A 17,308-nucleotide genomic window follows, 5' to 3' on the forward strand; every position below is an offset into this window, starting at 1 on the left:
AATCGAACGGAAAATCGTATCGTGTAAATGCACCTTAAGATCGACGTCTGATCTCTAATTGAAGTCCGTTCCTCAAATCGACGTCAAAATATGACGTCACAATAAAATAACATTCCAAATTGACAGCTAATTTTATGTCCTCAAATAGGCGTGAAATCTTTGGCTTCTCTACTCGATGTCCGTTTTACGAATTATCGCAAAGCAATGGCATATTTATCGAAAAATGACGAGGTGTGTAAGAACATAGTCATACAGAATAATACAACAACAACACGTTACTAAGATGATAAAAAACAACAGTAACCAAAACCTATACTCCAAGACCATCATGTATAATTTGTAATGTTGATACAGAATATTTATCAACAAGGTCTTGGTACCCTCCGATGAACTTATTTAGAAACAGCACGAGACAATCTTAGACCTACCTCTGGTTCATTAACTTTCTACTCAGACATTCGTAACATTTTATAGTTTTTTTTAGTTGCTGAATGCTCTTGAATACTGAATAAGTTGGGAAATGTATCCCATATGCAGATGAAGTTGGTATATTGCTACTAAGGCGGGGGAAATTCATATCTTTAAAATTAAAATCGTCCCGTTTGTCATAGATTCTGGTACTGTGATTTCAAATTTGAGGTACAAATGTATAGGTAAAAGTCTAAATATGAGTCAGTTGTTTCTTTAATTTCTAGTTCTGGAGAATATAAGAATGGAATCCACATAGACAAGTTTTGATTGTTAATGGAAAGAACATAATTTATAAATCTGAACGTGAAATTAAAAGATCTGGCCTTTTGAATCTTTTTGTTTTAACAAGTGTCTGAAGGAGCTTCGAATAGTATGAAAAAAGAAGAGGTGGGCAAGGAGAAGCGCACAGTTCGTTCCCATAGGAAGACCGACAGTTTGTTGAAAACATCGACTTCCAAATTCAATAAAAATTTTGTCAGTTAGAAACGTCAGCATACTGATCACTTGTAGCGTATGCTACCATTTTAATGTTGAAAGGGATTGTAGATTATTCTTATAGACGATTTATCAATTTCACATGGGGAATGGTGGTATATAAGGTTGAAAAATCAAATGTTTTGAAAGAACTAATTTCAGAAAAAGATCGAGATTTAAAATTATCCATAAGTTCTAGAATCCCAATATGGTTAAACATACCTGTCATAAAGGTATTAAATTATATGAACAAAGCATTGCACAAGAACATTTTATTACTGGTAACTTCGTGTTGCCTAGTAATTAATTTTATATGTTGCGTTTTGTTTACTGCTTTGCGTCTTATGCTTTTATTTTTATTGTTTTGCCATGGCATTAATATTGCTAGTTTGTTTTTAACTTATGAGTTTGAATATACCTTTCATATCCGTTGCTTCATTTATATTATTGAATGAAAACGTGATATAGTTAGGTACTTGAATAAATGAAAGATTGAAAAAAGTCCTGCTCTTTTTAAAAGATTACGGACGACGACCGTTTTAGAAATTCTTTGAATCTAATAACTACTGATATGTAAGGTTTTGTTCATATCTTGATCTTTTCTCGATAGTGACACAGTTGACCAATTTCAAACTATAGAATAATCATTTCAACTTTCCAAATGTCAACTTTACATTTCTCAGCAGTAACGTACCCTAAGTTTTGTCATATGACGTTCGCATTTCTCTGTTACGTTTTGCTCGTTTTTTACGATACAATACGGACTTTGTTAACAGACATCTTACACGAAACTGCACATATAGATATATGAGTAAGAATGTTTTACGGTAAGATAAATGTGTTGACCGATACGATATATCGATCTCATAACTCACTAGCGATATCTTTTCTAGGTCTTAAATTAGTAGATATAAATGAGGTTGTCTGATCTGCAATTTGACCTATTCTCGATTTCACATTTTGACTGAATCTGGATTTGCCTGGCTGGCGACAAATGCATATTAGGAGTCGCTTCCCCTGGGACCCCGTATAGCTTGTTGTTCGGTTTGAACCAAGACCCGGTATCGAGAGCCGTACTTCGACCTATAATTGTTAATTTTGTATACATTGGACGTAGAGTTGTCTCCTTGGCACTCATATTGTTACATCTTATCAATAAGGGTGAAAAACAATTCAAACAGGAATTCTGATAAAACAATACAATAACCGAAAAACAAATATCATATACAGCAACAAACGAAAACAACTGAAATACAGTGTCATGACTTGTGGCGGTCAAATACAAAATGTGGCTGAGTTAAATAAGATTTTGTCATATATACGTGCATACTGCTGTCTTATCATTTAGTCCACAGCCTTTGCGATCATTTTATTGGTTTACTCAACAATAAAGTATTCCTAACCCAGAGTATCTTTCAAACATAACTATTTAGAAGTTAATACCGTTACCTAAATGAAAGCTTCTAAATCTAACTTTATCCCACCCAATAACAAATTAAAGGTGTTTCACCAATAAAGCGATAAACAACTTTTGTTCTCATGTATATATCAGTTTATAAATATCTCTCTTCTACGTCTTAAACTCGCTTCTACAATTGAAGAAAAGAAGGATGTTTTTGACTATAGTAATACTTTCAATGTTTGTTGTTTGTAAGGCCGCAATATTCCAATGTTCACCGGGTATTTATCAGTGCCATTTATACCAATGGACAGCTTGGTCAACATGTTCGGCATCATGTGGTGGTGGTGTTATCACCAGATTTAAAAAGATCTGCTGTTCTTTGGATTTTATGTCGTTTTCCGATTGTGCGGCGTTTTGCAATTACACTGCAGATGAGTATTTGGACAAAATGGTATGTGGCGAATCATGCCTCAATGGTGTATTCACACATAATAGTTGCCACTGTCCAAGCGGATTTACAGGAAAATGTTGTCAAAACGGTAATACAAATATTGTATTCAATGCTTGCTAATATTACAATAATATGAGTTTGTATAATTACCAATGAGGAAACTTTAACCTTAAATCATCGGACATAATTATAGCCCCTTCATGTCCTGAGTATGAAAAAGTTCGACTTTAAACCAAAAATTCAGAAAGTATGTAAAAGAAAAGAAAACCTCCGAGGATGTTTCGTCGGGGATGAAAAAAAGTAAAATAAAAAAAATACTGAACTCCGAGAAAAAATTCAAAACGGCAAGCGTCTTATCAAATAGCAAAATCAAAAGCTCAAACACATCAAACGAACGGACAACAAATGTCATATTTCTGACTTGATACAGGCATTTTCCCATCTAGAAAATGGTGGGATAATGCATGTTTAGTCAGATTAAATTAATAGATGTTATTTATTTCAGCCCCCAAGTTTTGTTTTCGTTCACCTTTTACACGATTTTCTCATCTCAAGATTATAGCTTAGTCTTGATGAAAGAGTTGATGTGCTTATCCTATTGTCTGGTTATATCCTTTTGAAAATGTTGAAGAGAAAAGTTGAGTTATTCTTATTTATTTCCATAGTACAGATAATCTTGTTTCCTTTCAGGTGTACAAAGAAATATTAATGCTACAGAAAATACTTCTCCTTCTTTGCCGTTTACCATAATGGTCAAGAAGACTTCACTCACGTATCCAGTTACTTGTAAGAAACCATAATAGCATAACAGCCATTCTATGTTTTATTACATACTTAGTTATAATAATAACGAGTTGCAAAATGTACTATTGCAGTTGTAAATAAATTAATGTAGAATGTGTATCGATTATTACAAATTAGACAAAAGATACCAGAAGAATATTAAACTCATAGGTCGAAAAAATCTACCTATGGAAAGGGCAACAAAGAAAAACATCTAAAAGACAAATAACAGTATTCAAAACACAAGAACGAATATCTAAGCATCTTGAATCCCCACAAAAACCGAGAGTGTTCTGTTCTTAAGTTCCCTGGCAGGATATGCAGACCGGTGTCTTCTGGCTATTCCTACATTTTGTATTTCACTATTCTGGCTATTCCTACATGAAGGATTAGTGGAAGAACAATACATTGTAATTGCAAGATATGTTGTTTTATTCATTAGTTTATAATTGGATCAAAGGTAAATTTAAATGTGAAAATTAAATAACAAGTATTTTTATATGTAAAAAATGGAATTTGTTTGTTTGAAAACATGCATTAAATATTCAAATTAAGTGTTTTTTTTCAATACTGTGGAATTTCTAGAAATAATTTTTTTTCAAAGAAAAAGGAAGTAAAAGCATTTAAAAGTCTGGAAAATAAAAGTAATTTCAAAGAAAAATTAGTAAAAGCATTTTATGTCTGGAAAAACGTATTGAAAAGAAAATGTAAAAGTAATCCACACCAAGAAAAGGTGGACGCGTTCCGTTTACGACACTTGGAACATATCCGTCGTCAATAGATATTCCAAAGATATCAACCAACATGTGATGGCGTCTATAAAGGTTTTGAAGGGTTAATTTCAACTTTATCAGCTGGAACTCTTGGGTCATTAGCCCCCTTGTAAACAGCAATCCACTATCAAGGAATCATACTATGTAATGTTATCTCTTGAATATTGTTTTACCTTGCAGATATATGCTCCATATCCAGGCGCTGCTGGAATTTTGTTACATAGGAAAGCTGAAACAACTTAGTAGAACATTTTATATATATGAACAAATTTAATGACGTTTAATCGACACACGGTTATTTTCATCTTTGAAAGCAGTGATGTATTTAACACATGTTATTCAATAAAACTACTTTTCAAATTCCAGATCCTCAAGGTGAAGGGTATACGAGTGCAAAATCAGTAAACAAGACAATAAATGGTAATCGTATGGCTAAAATTCATCATATTGTATCCAATGCTATACTCTGAAGATAATAGTATCTCTACTCGAAAATATTTAAGAGTACTGTCTCCTACTCAGTAACAGATCAGAGTGTGTCTCCTTTTCCAACACATCTTAGAGTACTGTCTCCAATTAACATCAAATAATTTATTCACCTTCCATTTCTGGAATAATTTTAATCACGGTAATCTACTACTACTTGAAATGTGTTTGATAACCTTTATCCTTTATAGAAGGGTTTTGGTAAGGTGAGCAGACTTGAGAATGATGGGGACAAAAAGTATGAGTCACGTCCACTTTTTGTCCATCTGATGAGTTAAGCCTTTTTCAACTGATTTTTATAGTTCGTTCTTATGTTGTACTGTTATACTACTGTGTCCCAGGTTAGGGGGAGGGTTGGGATCCCGCTAACATGTTTAACCCCGCCACATTATGTATGTATGTGCTTGTCCCAAGTCAGGAGCTTGTAATTCAGTGGTTGTAGTTTCTTTATGTGTTACATATTTGTTTTTCTTTAATTTTTTGTGCATAAATAAGGCCGTTAGTTTTTCTCGTTTGAATTGTTTTACATTGTCATGTCGAGGTCTTTTATAGCTGACTATGCTGTATGGGCTTTGCTAATAGTTAAAGGTCGTACGGTGACCAATAGTTGTAAATTTCTGTGTCATTTTGGTCTCTTGTGGAGTGTTGTCTCATTGGCAGTCATACCACATCTTCTTCTCTTTTTTTAAATATATAAACCACTGTTAATCAAGGTTAAACCCTAAATTTTCTCCAAATAGTGCGTTTGTCGAGTCAGAGAAATAAGTAGTTTTCCATTCGTTCCATTGTTTCGCCTTTGTTAATTTCCGGTATTCATACTTTTTCCTTACAAAAAAAGCCATTCAAAATTGAAAATTTCACCTTACAGATTTTATACATCCGAAACGTTTGTCTGATTTTACCTTCAGTCGGGAATGTTCAAAGCGAAACATTCAAAAACCTAGGGTGTATAAGTACCGAAACAGACGAGCCCCGGAGCTATAGGTAAAAAACTGCCTTACGGAGTTCATGCACAAAAATACATTCAAAAGTGTTAAATACTTTAAAATTTTAATCGGATGCACTAGGGACAATTTAATAACAACTACTCTGTACAAGACAGGATAGATTTAAGAATCAGAGCCCGTATGCATAAAGCTACTTAAGTTAAGACTTGATACGAAAGGACAGGTTTTTCTATGTCATAAGATAAATTAGTACTACGATTGGATATCTAAACTTTTAAGCCCAGTTGATTTTTCTCTGAAAGGAACTTGAATTTTGTTTGTTTGTTTGTTTGTTAAATAAAAAGAAAATTAGCAATGATGTCTTAATTCTTAGAATTCATCACACGGTTAAGAAAAAGAAATTACCTCCTGAATTCGTTTGACATTAAATATTGAAATAAATGCTTGTTTTTTTTCTAGGGTATTGTAAAAATGGTTGTAAGTTTGGTTACTGTCATAATGATTACTGTGTATGTTCTACATTCTTCAAAGGGGATACCTGTGAAAAACGTAGGTTAATTAGCCTATATCTACCAAGGTGTGCTGTTTATAACTACATGGCGATTTTGACAACGATGAAAATATTTCCTTTAAGAAAAGACAATTTGTCACAAACTCTTGGCAAATACAAATCTTATACTGGTACCTAAGTTTCTTTAGTTATTTGGATTAAAAAATGGTGAAGCCAGGTTTTAATCCCATTAGAAAAATCCTACTTTTTAACAAAAAATAAAAAAACAAAAAAAAAAAATTCAACTTTAATACTTCGAAAGGTTCTGCTCACCACTCACTTAAAAAAAAATACAGTTTGATTTCACACGCATGTGCATTTCATGATTTCTACATGCACTGTCGTTAGAAATGAACTCTTGAAAATATTAGCTCTTGTCACTGTAATATATTTTATATTGTGGTTCCCGGTCTGGTCAAAGATTTCATGCAAGAACAAGTACTCTGAAAGTATTTCGCAGGAATACTCCACTTGGCTATAATTGTAACTAGCAAACTGAAGAATAAGAAATATATAAATTTGTAAAAAAAAAGTTAGATGACCAGCCTTCACGTATGTGAAATCTATTTTAGCACGTGCATGGTTTTTGGTAATGGTATGTATTCTAGGGTCGTTCCCAATGCTGATATTGTTCTATTGGTTATGTAAACGGTAAGTACCGCTAAATTCAAATAAGTGTGTGGAATTAGGCACATTTCATCATGTCACATTGTTATGGCTGTAGGAAGTAAAAAAGTATGTGTCAATAGAGTTTTCATCACTTAGAAACTTATTTATCATAGTTTCTCCAATCAAGCCACGAATTTTCTCCTGAAATATATGTTACACTTTATATCCAACAAACAAGCCGTTTTCAACTGATTTCAATAGTTCGTTCTAATGTTGTACTGTTATACCACTAACCCAGGTTAGGGTGAGGGTTGGGATCCCGCTAATATGTTTAACCCCGCCATATTATGTATGTATGTGCCTGTCTTAAGTCATGAGCCTGCAATTCAGTGGTGGTATCTCTCGACCGCTTTAACACAGAAATGGCTGTCTAAAATATTAATACAATTTATCAGATAGATTCGAACACTACTTCAATAATTCAAATGTTTTCTTTCTTGATATTTTGAGTTATTACAACTTTAATACTCGCTGGAGTAAAGTTACGTAACATGTTCACATATAAAATCGTCTATCTTTTTCCTCTTGATATTTTTATAGTCCTTGTATCTTTCTGTGTTTTTAACAGTTTGTTATAATAACACATTTTTGAGAGTACTTAATTGTGTGGTTTCGTGAGCTCAGATCAAAGAAGCAGAGAATATTTAGGTATCAGTATACTGAGTTATATGCTTTGGTTTGAATCTTTTTTTCCGAAAATCATACCCATTGTATATCTTTAGTTCGTATGTCATATGTCAGGAGCCTGTAACTCAGTGGTTGTCGTTTGTTTATGTGTTACATTTTTGTTTTTCGTTCATTTTTTTATATAAATAAGGCCGTTAGTTTTCTCGTTTGAATTGTTTTACATTGTCATTTCGGGACCTTTCATAGCTGACTATGTGGTATGGGCTTTGCTCATTATTGAAGGCCGTACAGTGCCGTATAGTTGTTAATTTCTGTGTCATTTTGGTCTCTTGTGGACAGTTGTCTCATTGGGAAACATACCACATCTTCTTTTTTATATGGTATAGCTTTCCATCCTATTTTTGCTTATTGTTACTTATTGTTGAAAGCTGTACAGTTACCTGTAGTGTTGTTACCATCTTTGTTTATAGATTAGTGTCTCATTACCAGACCAGACCACCCACGTCACATAATACATATCATTATACTTTCCTTTCCGGAGCACCTGATATCACCGCAGTGTTTTGGGTGGGACTTGTGTTGTTCAGTCTTTAGTTTTTATATATTGTTTTGTATACTATTACTTGTCTGTTTATCGTATATTTGTTTTACATGATTTTTGGGGTCTCTTTCCGACTGATTGAGTTTTTAAGCTCAGCTTGATATATATTCTGCCTTCTTTTTTATTCCAAAATTATCACATGGTTTAAAACAGACGAAACAAAGTCACAGAAACAGTCGAACACATACCAGCTTACACTTAGATATGCAGCAAATGATCTAGTAGTCAATCGTCATTTTAACAATAGAATATTTAGTTTATTAGGGAAATGCTGTTAGACAACATGTTCTGCAATAGAATATCACGGATGTGTAATGAATAAATACGTCCGCTTCTTCTTTAGGTTTGGTATAAAGGCGACACCAGACAACAAAGTACACGCCATGATGTGAGTGACATAGATTCAGGATGTATCGTAACAACGATGCCAGATATTATAATTAAACTTTGTTTTTAATTTAAACTTGATTATATGACATAATGTTATAAAGTCGATCAATAACAAATAAACGTAGAATAAAACTCATGAATTGCAATAAAATTGATTTTTTTAAATATGGGTTTCGTTGAGTTGAATTTATTTTGATTAAAAAAGTATTAAAAAGAAGATGTGGTAAGTAAACTATGTTTGCCAATGAGATAACTCTTCACAAGAGACCAAATGACACAGAAATTAACAGCTATACGTTACCGTGTGACCTTAAACAATGAAAAATACCCATACCGCATAGTCAACTATGAAATGCCATGGAATCACAAATGTAAAACAATACAATCAAGAAAACAACGACCTAATTAATGTACAAAAAAAAAATACAATGAACGAAACACAAAAATGGAACACATAAACAAACGACAACCACTGAGTTACATGCTCCTGACATATGACATACGAACTAAAGATATACAATGGGTTTGATTTTCGGAAAAAAAGATTCAAACCAAAGCATATATTTTAATTGTTTTAATATATTAGACAGCAATTTCTGTGTTAAAGCGTTTGAGAGATAACACATGTCATCCGATATCATAAGTATCATTAACGTTTGAAAACTGCACGGACATTATATAAAAAAAGGAAATTATCTCTCTCATGCACTCCCATGATTATTTGCCCAACTTATGTCTTTTTGTTTTAAAAACTTTCTTTTTTAATATAAAGATTTATATTTTCGCATAGTTTTACTTTGAAGAGACATTATGCGTGTATGTGGAGATGCGAATCTGTTGCAGATTTTTTTGTACAGTTAATAGCAGGTTGGCTGTTAATACGGATATTGTGTCATCAAATTTGCTGTTTCAAAATCTTGGGTGAAAGGTTTGAGAACGTTCAAGTTCATATTCCTTGGGCGAGCTAGATTTATAAGTTTTTTGAGTGCAGTGTTTGCACTAGAGACCTAGGGCAAGGCGGTTAAAAATTACAGGTCAGCGTACGGTTTTTTACAATAAGCAAAACTCAAACATATAGTAAGCATAACATGATTCGCATGATAAAAACAAACCAACTTATAATCTAAACTATCATAAAAAAATATCACATGTAGCAATCAACAATGTCCAATAGTAACTAATTACAGTCCATTATATTACGCTTCAAGTCTGTTTTAATATACAAACAAGGAGATGTGGGATGATTGTCTCCACCAAAGTTCAAATGTATTGAATGCAAGCAAATATAGTAAACTGTAAGCCTGTTTGATCATATAGCTCCCAAAGTTGTAAATAATCCCGGCCTTAATTTTTAACAGCGTTGTTGCTGAAAGTTAAACAAAAAAAGGCTCTTTGGAAGCATTTATTTACATAGTTTATACATTTTCTTTGATTTCTGTTGGTAACCACTGTAGGGTATATGAAGCCTTGGTTTGTAAAATTGTATTATCATTTAATTTATTTGGTCGACAAAGTAATTCTGATATCGCCTTTTTGACGACCAAATTGACAAAAATATTTTCTTGGAAATAAACTTGCAGCTTTATATAAGGAACGAAATTGTCTAGTAAAGCACCTTTTTGGTTTTATGTTTTATTCTGTTTCGCTGTTCCTCAATTTATTTAGTTCGATTATTTATAATCTGCTGTATGTGTTCAGTTTAGGAGGAGTATGCATCTATAACCTTATAAGAACCCATAACATCGTATGATCGTTTACTGTTACTATTCCCTTTCTAACACGTATCTCCAATTGAATATTGCAGTGACATCTTAGACAGAATTTGTGGCGAACCACAGAGTGAGTTACATTTATAACATTGCATTTGATGCCTTCAAACCGTTCATCACATATTTTAAATCTTTATCCGTGGTATACTGGAAATTATAACCGTCCAGCAGATGTTTTGACAGACAAGCTGGGACCGTGGGACGTCCAAGCTTGTCTGACAAAACAGCCGTTGGACGTTAGAGTAATCTGATTCTCGGACTACTTTATTTCGTGTTTTATGGACTGTGCTATATCTCGATTTGACATTCATACATTATAACTTTAACATGAAAGCATTTTTCAGATATTATCCGAAAACTGGAAAATTCCCCTTTTTTAATGAACAAATTCTAAAATTTATAAAATCAAAAGGGAGCTCATGTTGATGGATATAAACAATTCACTAAAATTTTTGACACAGCGTTTTTAAGCTATAATAGTCCAAAACATGGGAAATCCCTCTTTTTAATGAAAAATAATAAAATCGGAAACTTAAGGGGATGGAATTTTTTCTTTAATATAGGATTTCGCTATACTATTATATAAATGAACTTTATCTTATGCTAAATAGAAAAATGAAATAAAAAAATTGGGTCACCGTTCATTTACGCTCACAATCTGCCTTCGAAAGAAGCATACATTTTTGATAATGTCCTTTTTTTCTGTTAAACTAATAGTAGAAATAGAGGTAATATCGAAATAAAAAAAGAACAAAATTATAGAAATCGCTTAAATTTTACAGTTATTTACTTTATGAACAGCTTATTCGAAAACAACAATAAAAATATAGGTCACCGATGAGTTAAAAAAGATATTTCAATTCTAATGCCAAAAAATGTAATTTTTGCACCAAAGGGAGATGATTTGGAGCTTTTTGAGTGATATCTACATTTCAAAAGTCACCTTGGGAAAAACGACTTGACTTTTTTGGAATTATTTTTTCAACAATATGATAAAGTAACAACTACGAAAGGTAATAAATAAAATTTGTTTATTTTTTTCCGAAAATTTAATACCCGCGAGCCTCCTTCAAATCTAAAATTTTAACAAACGAAAGGGAGCTCACGTAAAAAGATATGAACAATTCACCAAATTTTCAGGACTATTGGTTCAAATGGTTTTGAGTTATTGTCTGACATGTTGACGACGGACGGTCGGACAACAGTATACCATAAAAGGTCCCGTAAACGGGCATTTAAAACACAACACATGAATCGTCAATCAAATGCAATCCTAGAAAAATGATTGTTTTCTGTCTATGCCAATTGAGTATGTACAGTAATGTAAATACATCAATGTGGACGCTTTGCATATATGCATTTTTATAGCTTGTGAACGGGGTTTTGGAGTGTAAACAGAAGAAAAGGCAACTGTTCGTACTTATATCATGAACTACCATTATACATATTGAATATTTTGAAAAGGTACTCATATGTAGAAGAACATATGCACGAACTGAAACGTAGTATCCGTAAAATGAGCATAAATAAAGACAACAGTAGTTTACCGCTGTTCGAAACTCATAAATCAATTGAGAAAAAACAAATACGTGTTACAAACTAAAACTGAGGGAAACATATCAAATATAATAGATCAACGACACAACAGAAACACATTATTAAAATGTAACACACACAGAAACGAACTATAATATAACAATGGCAATTTTCCTGACTTGGTAAGATAGTGTCAAAATAACAATTTAAATGTGTCTGAAACCTAATAAATTCGAAAATCTAAAAAATTGAGTTAACTATCTAATCAAAAGGCATAGTTGACAAATTTATTGTTGATTTACTGATTGATTGCTCTTCACCAAACATTCTTTTATTTTTATGAATGAATTCATATGTGTTAAAGAATTCAACAGCTTTTCTACCGCAACTTCATTTTCATACATATCATTGTTTCCGAAAAACGTTTTTTTAATCATTAAAAATTTATGAAAAATAACAATACAAATGCACTACGAGCCATATTTTGAAAGTATTTTATGACATATTCAGTAATACGCCACATTGTACTAGAAACGTGCGCCATACAATTTTGATTCTTTATAAATGGTCTTGCATAAAGAAAGAACAGGGGACATTTTACCCTTTATCTTTTCTATTTCAATAACACATCCTTAATAACAGCTATTTCAGTGATAACGGATAGACCAATAGAAAGAAGTTATGAATACCTGGATCAACGGCGGATCAATTTGGTAAATTTATTTTACAAGTCCATATCTTTGTCTGATCAAAGGTTTATATTGCTAAGATAAGTATGAAGTCAACATAATAAATGTGAATACAACAAACACGACACTTTAGTAAAATCAAATATACAAATTCATTATGATATTAAGATAAAATGTTAAGGTTGTATAGATTTTAATAAAACCGGGTAGAGAGATAACATATCACAAACATAAAGAGAACACATGTATTCTATAATACAATAATGCTTTCTTTAATTCACATAGTCATTGTTATGACGTTTAATCCTGGGAATATTATCTCCACGATTTAACTATATTAGAATTTATCAACTTTGGTGAAATTTGAAGTTCAAAATTAACTATTTTTCTTAAATCGACTCATTTTGGAGAAGAATATGTCGCGTTATATAGTGTTGATTGCCGTAATAGTTATTTCGACCTGCCTTGTTGCTGATGCTAAGTACAGTATGTTGATAGTTTATGTTTTATATTTAGAAAATTCCTACGCATTTTCTTTTCACGATATCGCGTGTATCAAATGTTTTCATTTTACGGTTTTTTAAATGAGTTGAATTAAAGAAACATTGCACAGAATATTGTTTTATTGAAACTTTGTAAATACATCTAAGGGGAATTAAGTTATCATTTGTTTGTCCACTATTTTCTCCATAAGGAATGCCTCTACGAAGTCAGAAATATGATAGTTGTTTTTCATTCGTTTGATGTGTTAATTTCCTTTGTACTGAAAAATTTATACACAAATATGATAAAAAATGTACATTGGCTTTAAAATGTTCCATTTTGACCGTTTCCGGATATGATTAATACAGAAAAGCTTTTCAATCGCACGAAAGGTATATTTTCACCTTTTTATATTTTTACTTCAGCATAATATTTGCGATCTAAATGTTTTCACACGATTATCAACAAAAAAGGTACACGGTGTTTATGAAAGGGAGATATATCTTCTTAATGAATTATGATTATTCATTGTGTTCTTATGTTTTCAGATGGAACTACCAGTAAATACCAGACAACTCGAGCAAACGGTGAGATTTACGTCATTGTAAATATATAAGAAGCCATCGTTTGTTAATATGTATCGCCATTTTCATGGATGTTTAAAAAAAATTTAAATAAGGAGGGACGAACAATTTATCTTATAACTCATAACAAAAATTCACATAGATTGGTATTTGATGACAGATCTATAATATAATAAAACCAATCATCCATTTTTAATGGAAACTGATACTGTTTTTAAAATCTTTCTCGAATGAGCAGTCACAGTGTTAATCTTTCGGCTCGAGTTTATTCTAGATGTAACATCATGTTATTTATTGGCTCTATTCAATCTCTGCACAATATTCAGAAACGATCATTATCATTTACCCCTTAGTTCAAGCAATTTTATCATAATTCAAAAGGCAGATCGATCTTTATTTCGTTATATTTGACTGCCATATTTATCATAAATTTATGTCCCTTAATTGTGTTTATGTTACCACTTTAATGTTGAAGCCTACATTAAAGAGAGCAGTGCGGCTTTGAGTATAACGAGGATGTTGTTATTTACTCTATGGTATCTGAAATACAGTAGTTGTCGTTTGTTTATGTAATTTATACGTGTTTCTCGTTTCTTGTTTTTTATTTAGATTATACCGTTGGTTTTCCCGTTTGAATGTTTATACACTGGTAATTCTGGGGCCCTTTATAGCTTGTTGTTCGGTGTGAGCCAAGGCTCCGTGCTGAAGACCGTACATTGACCTATAATGGTTTACTCTTATAAATTGTTATTTGGATGGAGAGTTGTCTCATTGGCACTCACACCACATCTTCCTATATCTATAAACACCTGGTAAATAATAACATATCTTCTTTTTTGTAGGCATTTCCATTACAGATTACTCGGAAGATAATGGATGTTTTCAGAATAAATCAGTTACAGCAATGATGGCATTGATGGTCATAGCGGTGGTAGGAGTAGCTGCACTGGATACTGTTCTCGGTTACCAGTTCTATAAACTTAGGAAACAGTTAATGGGCGGATCTCATATGGCTTTGACGACAAGTGGAGTCGCTCCTGTATCGACGATGATAAAGAAATAAATGTCTGAATAAGGACTATGATCTGATATCTACGTGTATTTAATAACTCATTTGATATCATGTAACATTATGTAGGTGATTCTTTCGATTAATTGTAGTCTTCATATGAAAATGTTTCAAAAACATTAAGAATTGTGTTTCCCTTTCATTGATAGTTTATCCAATGAAGCTTCTCTAAACATATTCCACAGTTGGTGCAGCATTCCATAGCTTACCGAAGCTTAGGTGTAGTAATCAAAATATTTCGTTTTAATAAATACGTATGCATCAAGGCTAATCAATGTTGTAATTTCCCTATTACTTGTATAGGGACTTATTATTTAATTGATACCACACGAAATATTATTGTTTGAAACATATGCGCATTCACGTTTCTACAGTCTGTCGATACATATATTTTGGCATTGTACACGTTTGTGGTTTTCTCTGACGGCTTTAAACTAAATTCATTTGATGCTGGATGTGTACTTGTTGATATTTTAGTCGTAGGTACATAATTGCTTTATTGTCGTTAATTGCATTGAAATAGCTTTCAGTTACTTGCTACAAATACACTCAGATCTTTGTGTCTTTTGTGTGGGGATATAGACAAATAACAAAAATGCCGAATTAAACGTAAGTCTCTAAGCATATGGCAAAACCAAAAGCTCAAACACATCTAACGAGTAAATAACAACTGTCAAATTCCTCACTTGGTACAGGCGTTTTCTTATTTAGAAAATGTTGAAATAAACCTTATTAGCTAGCCAAACCTCTCACTTGTATGCAAGTCTTAATATTTACTGTTTATATCCTATGTACCCCACTTTTCTCTCCCTTGTTGAACAATTTACTGGTGTACTCTCATCTGAATAATTCACTTAAAACAACATACAAGATACTAGTGTAAACAGAGGGAGTCACGTCAAGCGTTCAACCTCCACCAATGACGACCAGTCTCAATTTTTCATTTATGATTACTCAACCTCAATTTTGTAAAATTTTGACAAACATTAGTGTGTAAAGGATAACTAGTTCTCTCTCATAAAGGATAATTTTAATTAAATTTTCCTTTATCGTGTAATAACGAAGATACTCCTCTCTTCCAGATCCAAAAAGAAGCTGTTTCTGAGACATATTTTAAGCGACTTCATTAAGTTATGTCATATTTTAACTCTAGTTTTAACAATTATTCAGATAAATGTTTTATTGTGTACCCAGGAATTAAAACCTTTGTGTATGATGTAACAATGGATGCCTTGTATGCATTGTTGAGCAAGATTGATGGTGAAGTAAGTGTGCCTTGGTAAATGTTTGTTTACATATTTGTTTGTTTTTATAGGGATTAAGATAACACCATGTTGACTTCTGTTCTCCCTATTTTTGACATTTTTACCTATTATGCCTGTTTGTTCTGTTTACTCATCGGGTTATTATAATGAATTTTTTGCGACTGTCATACAAGTAAGAAGTTTAGCTAGCTTCAAAACCAAGTTAAATTCACCATGTAATACTTAAGAAAATGCCTGTACCAAGTCAAGAATATGACAGTTATCAATTCGTTTTATGTGTTTGAGCTTTTGATTTTGCCATTTGATTAGAGACTCTCCGTTTAGAATTTCACACGGACTTCATTTTTTTTTGGTGATTTAATTTTTTTTTGTAGTGTGTTCCAATATATGAAGATTTGTTCTGATATGTCTTGAAAAAAGAGGATGTCTTCAAATTTCTGTTATATCTTCTATCTATGTAAGTGCATACTGTTGAGACCCCGAGTATGTATTTGCAAAACTGAACGTGGAGTTTTGCGGTCTCCCAGTCCTTGGCTATGTAAAACATAAAGTAAAATAACAAAATTACTGAACTCAAAGGAAAATTTAAAACGGAAAGTCCTTAATCAAAAAGAGCTAATCATTTTCTTTGTGGAGCAATATTGATAAAAAGCCTATCACAAGCCATATCATATAAAATATATTATGGAATAGCAATATAATATTTCCCACAGAAAGTAACCAAAAGTTAGCATGAAATAAATTCTAATATTGCAGTAGTGCAATAAATCTTCAATAATTCATGACGTCATCAACGACAAAATTTTAGTTTAAACCAATTTTTACATTCAAATATTATATTGCTATACAATAAAAGGGTTATTGCATGAATATTTGGGAATATTGTCCCGAGTAGAAGTTTAAATTGCACGAGCTTGCGAGTGCAATATATGTTCTTCGAGGGACAATATTTCCCATAGAATTATAGGGTTATTGCATGAATATTGGTGAATATTGTCCCGAGTATAAGTTTATATTGCACGAGCTTGCGAGTGCAATATATTTTCTTCGAGGGACAATATTCCCAAATATTCATGCAATAACCCTATAATACTATGTAAACATTTTTTCGAAAGATTGTTTAGCAAATCCGTCGTATATCCAGTCGAGTTATGATTGAATATTGTCACGTTTATGATGATAGTTTCAATTAAGATACGAAACCAAAGTCAAACCAAAACGATCATACCTTTTACTTTAAACACTTTACTGATCTTGCAATGAAATCAGGCAACAGCAGTTTTCTGATG

At 32.3% G+C, this 17,308-nt stretch overlaps 2 long non-coding RNA genes across 2 annotated transcripts; both read left to right on the forward strand.

Moving 5' to 3' along the window:
- The first annotated feature begins 2,553 nt into the window (after positions 1-2,553).
- On the forward strand, positions 2,554-8,666 carry LOC143059073 (uncharacterized). Its single transcript, XR_012973373.1, has 6 exons — positions 2,554-2,886; positions 3,489-3,584; positions 4,721-4,774; positions 6,247-6,336; positions 6,910-6,988; positions 8,578-8,666. It is a non-coding gene; the product is annotated as an uncharacterized LOC143059073 (long non-coding RNA).
- Positions 8,667-12,854: 4,188 nt separating this feature from the next.
- Positions 12,855-15,025, forward strand: LOC143059079 (uncharacterized). The gene is made up of 3 exons (XR_012973377.1): positions 12,855-13,104; positions 13,650-13,688; positions 14,528-15,025. It is a non-coding gene; the product is annotated as an uncharacterized LOC143059079 (long non-coding RNA).
- Positions 15,026-17,308: the final 2,283 nt, after the last annotated feature.

The sequence above is a fragment of the Mytilus galloprovincialis genome, chromosome 1, assembly GCF_965363235.1.
Source record: "Mytilus galloprovincialis chromosome 1, xbMytGall1.hap1.1, whole genome shotgun sequence".
NCBI classification, from domain to species: domain Eukaryota; kingdom Metazoa; phylum Mollusca; class Bivalvia; order Mytilida; family Mytilidae; genus Mytilus; species Mytilus galloprovincialis.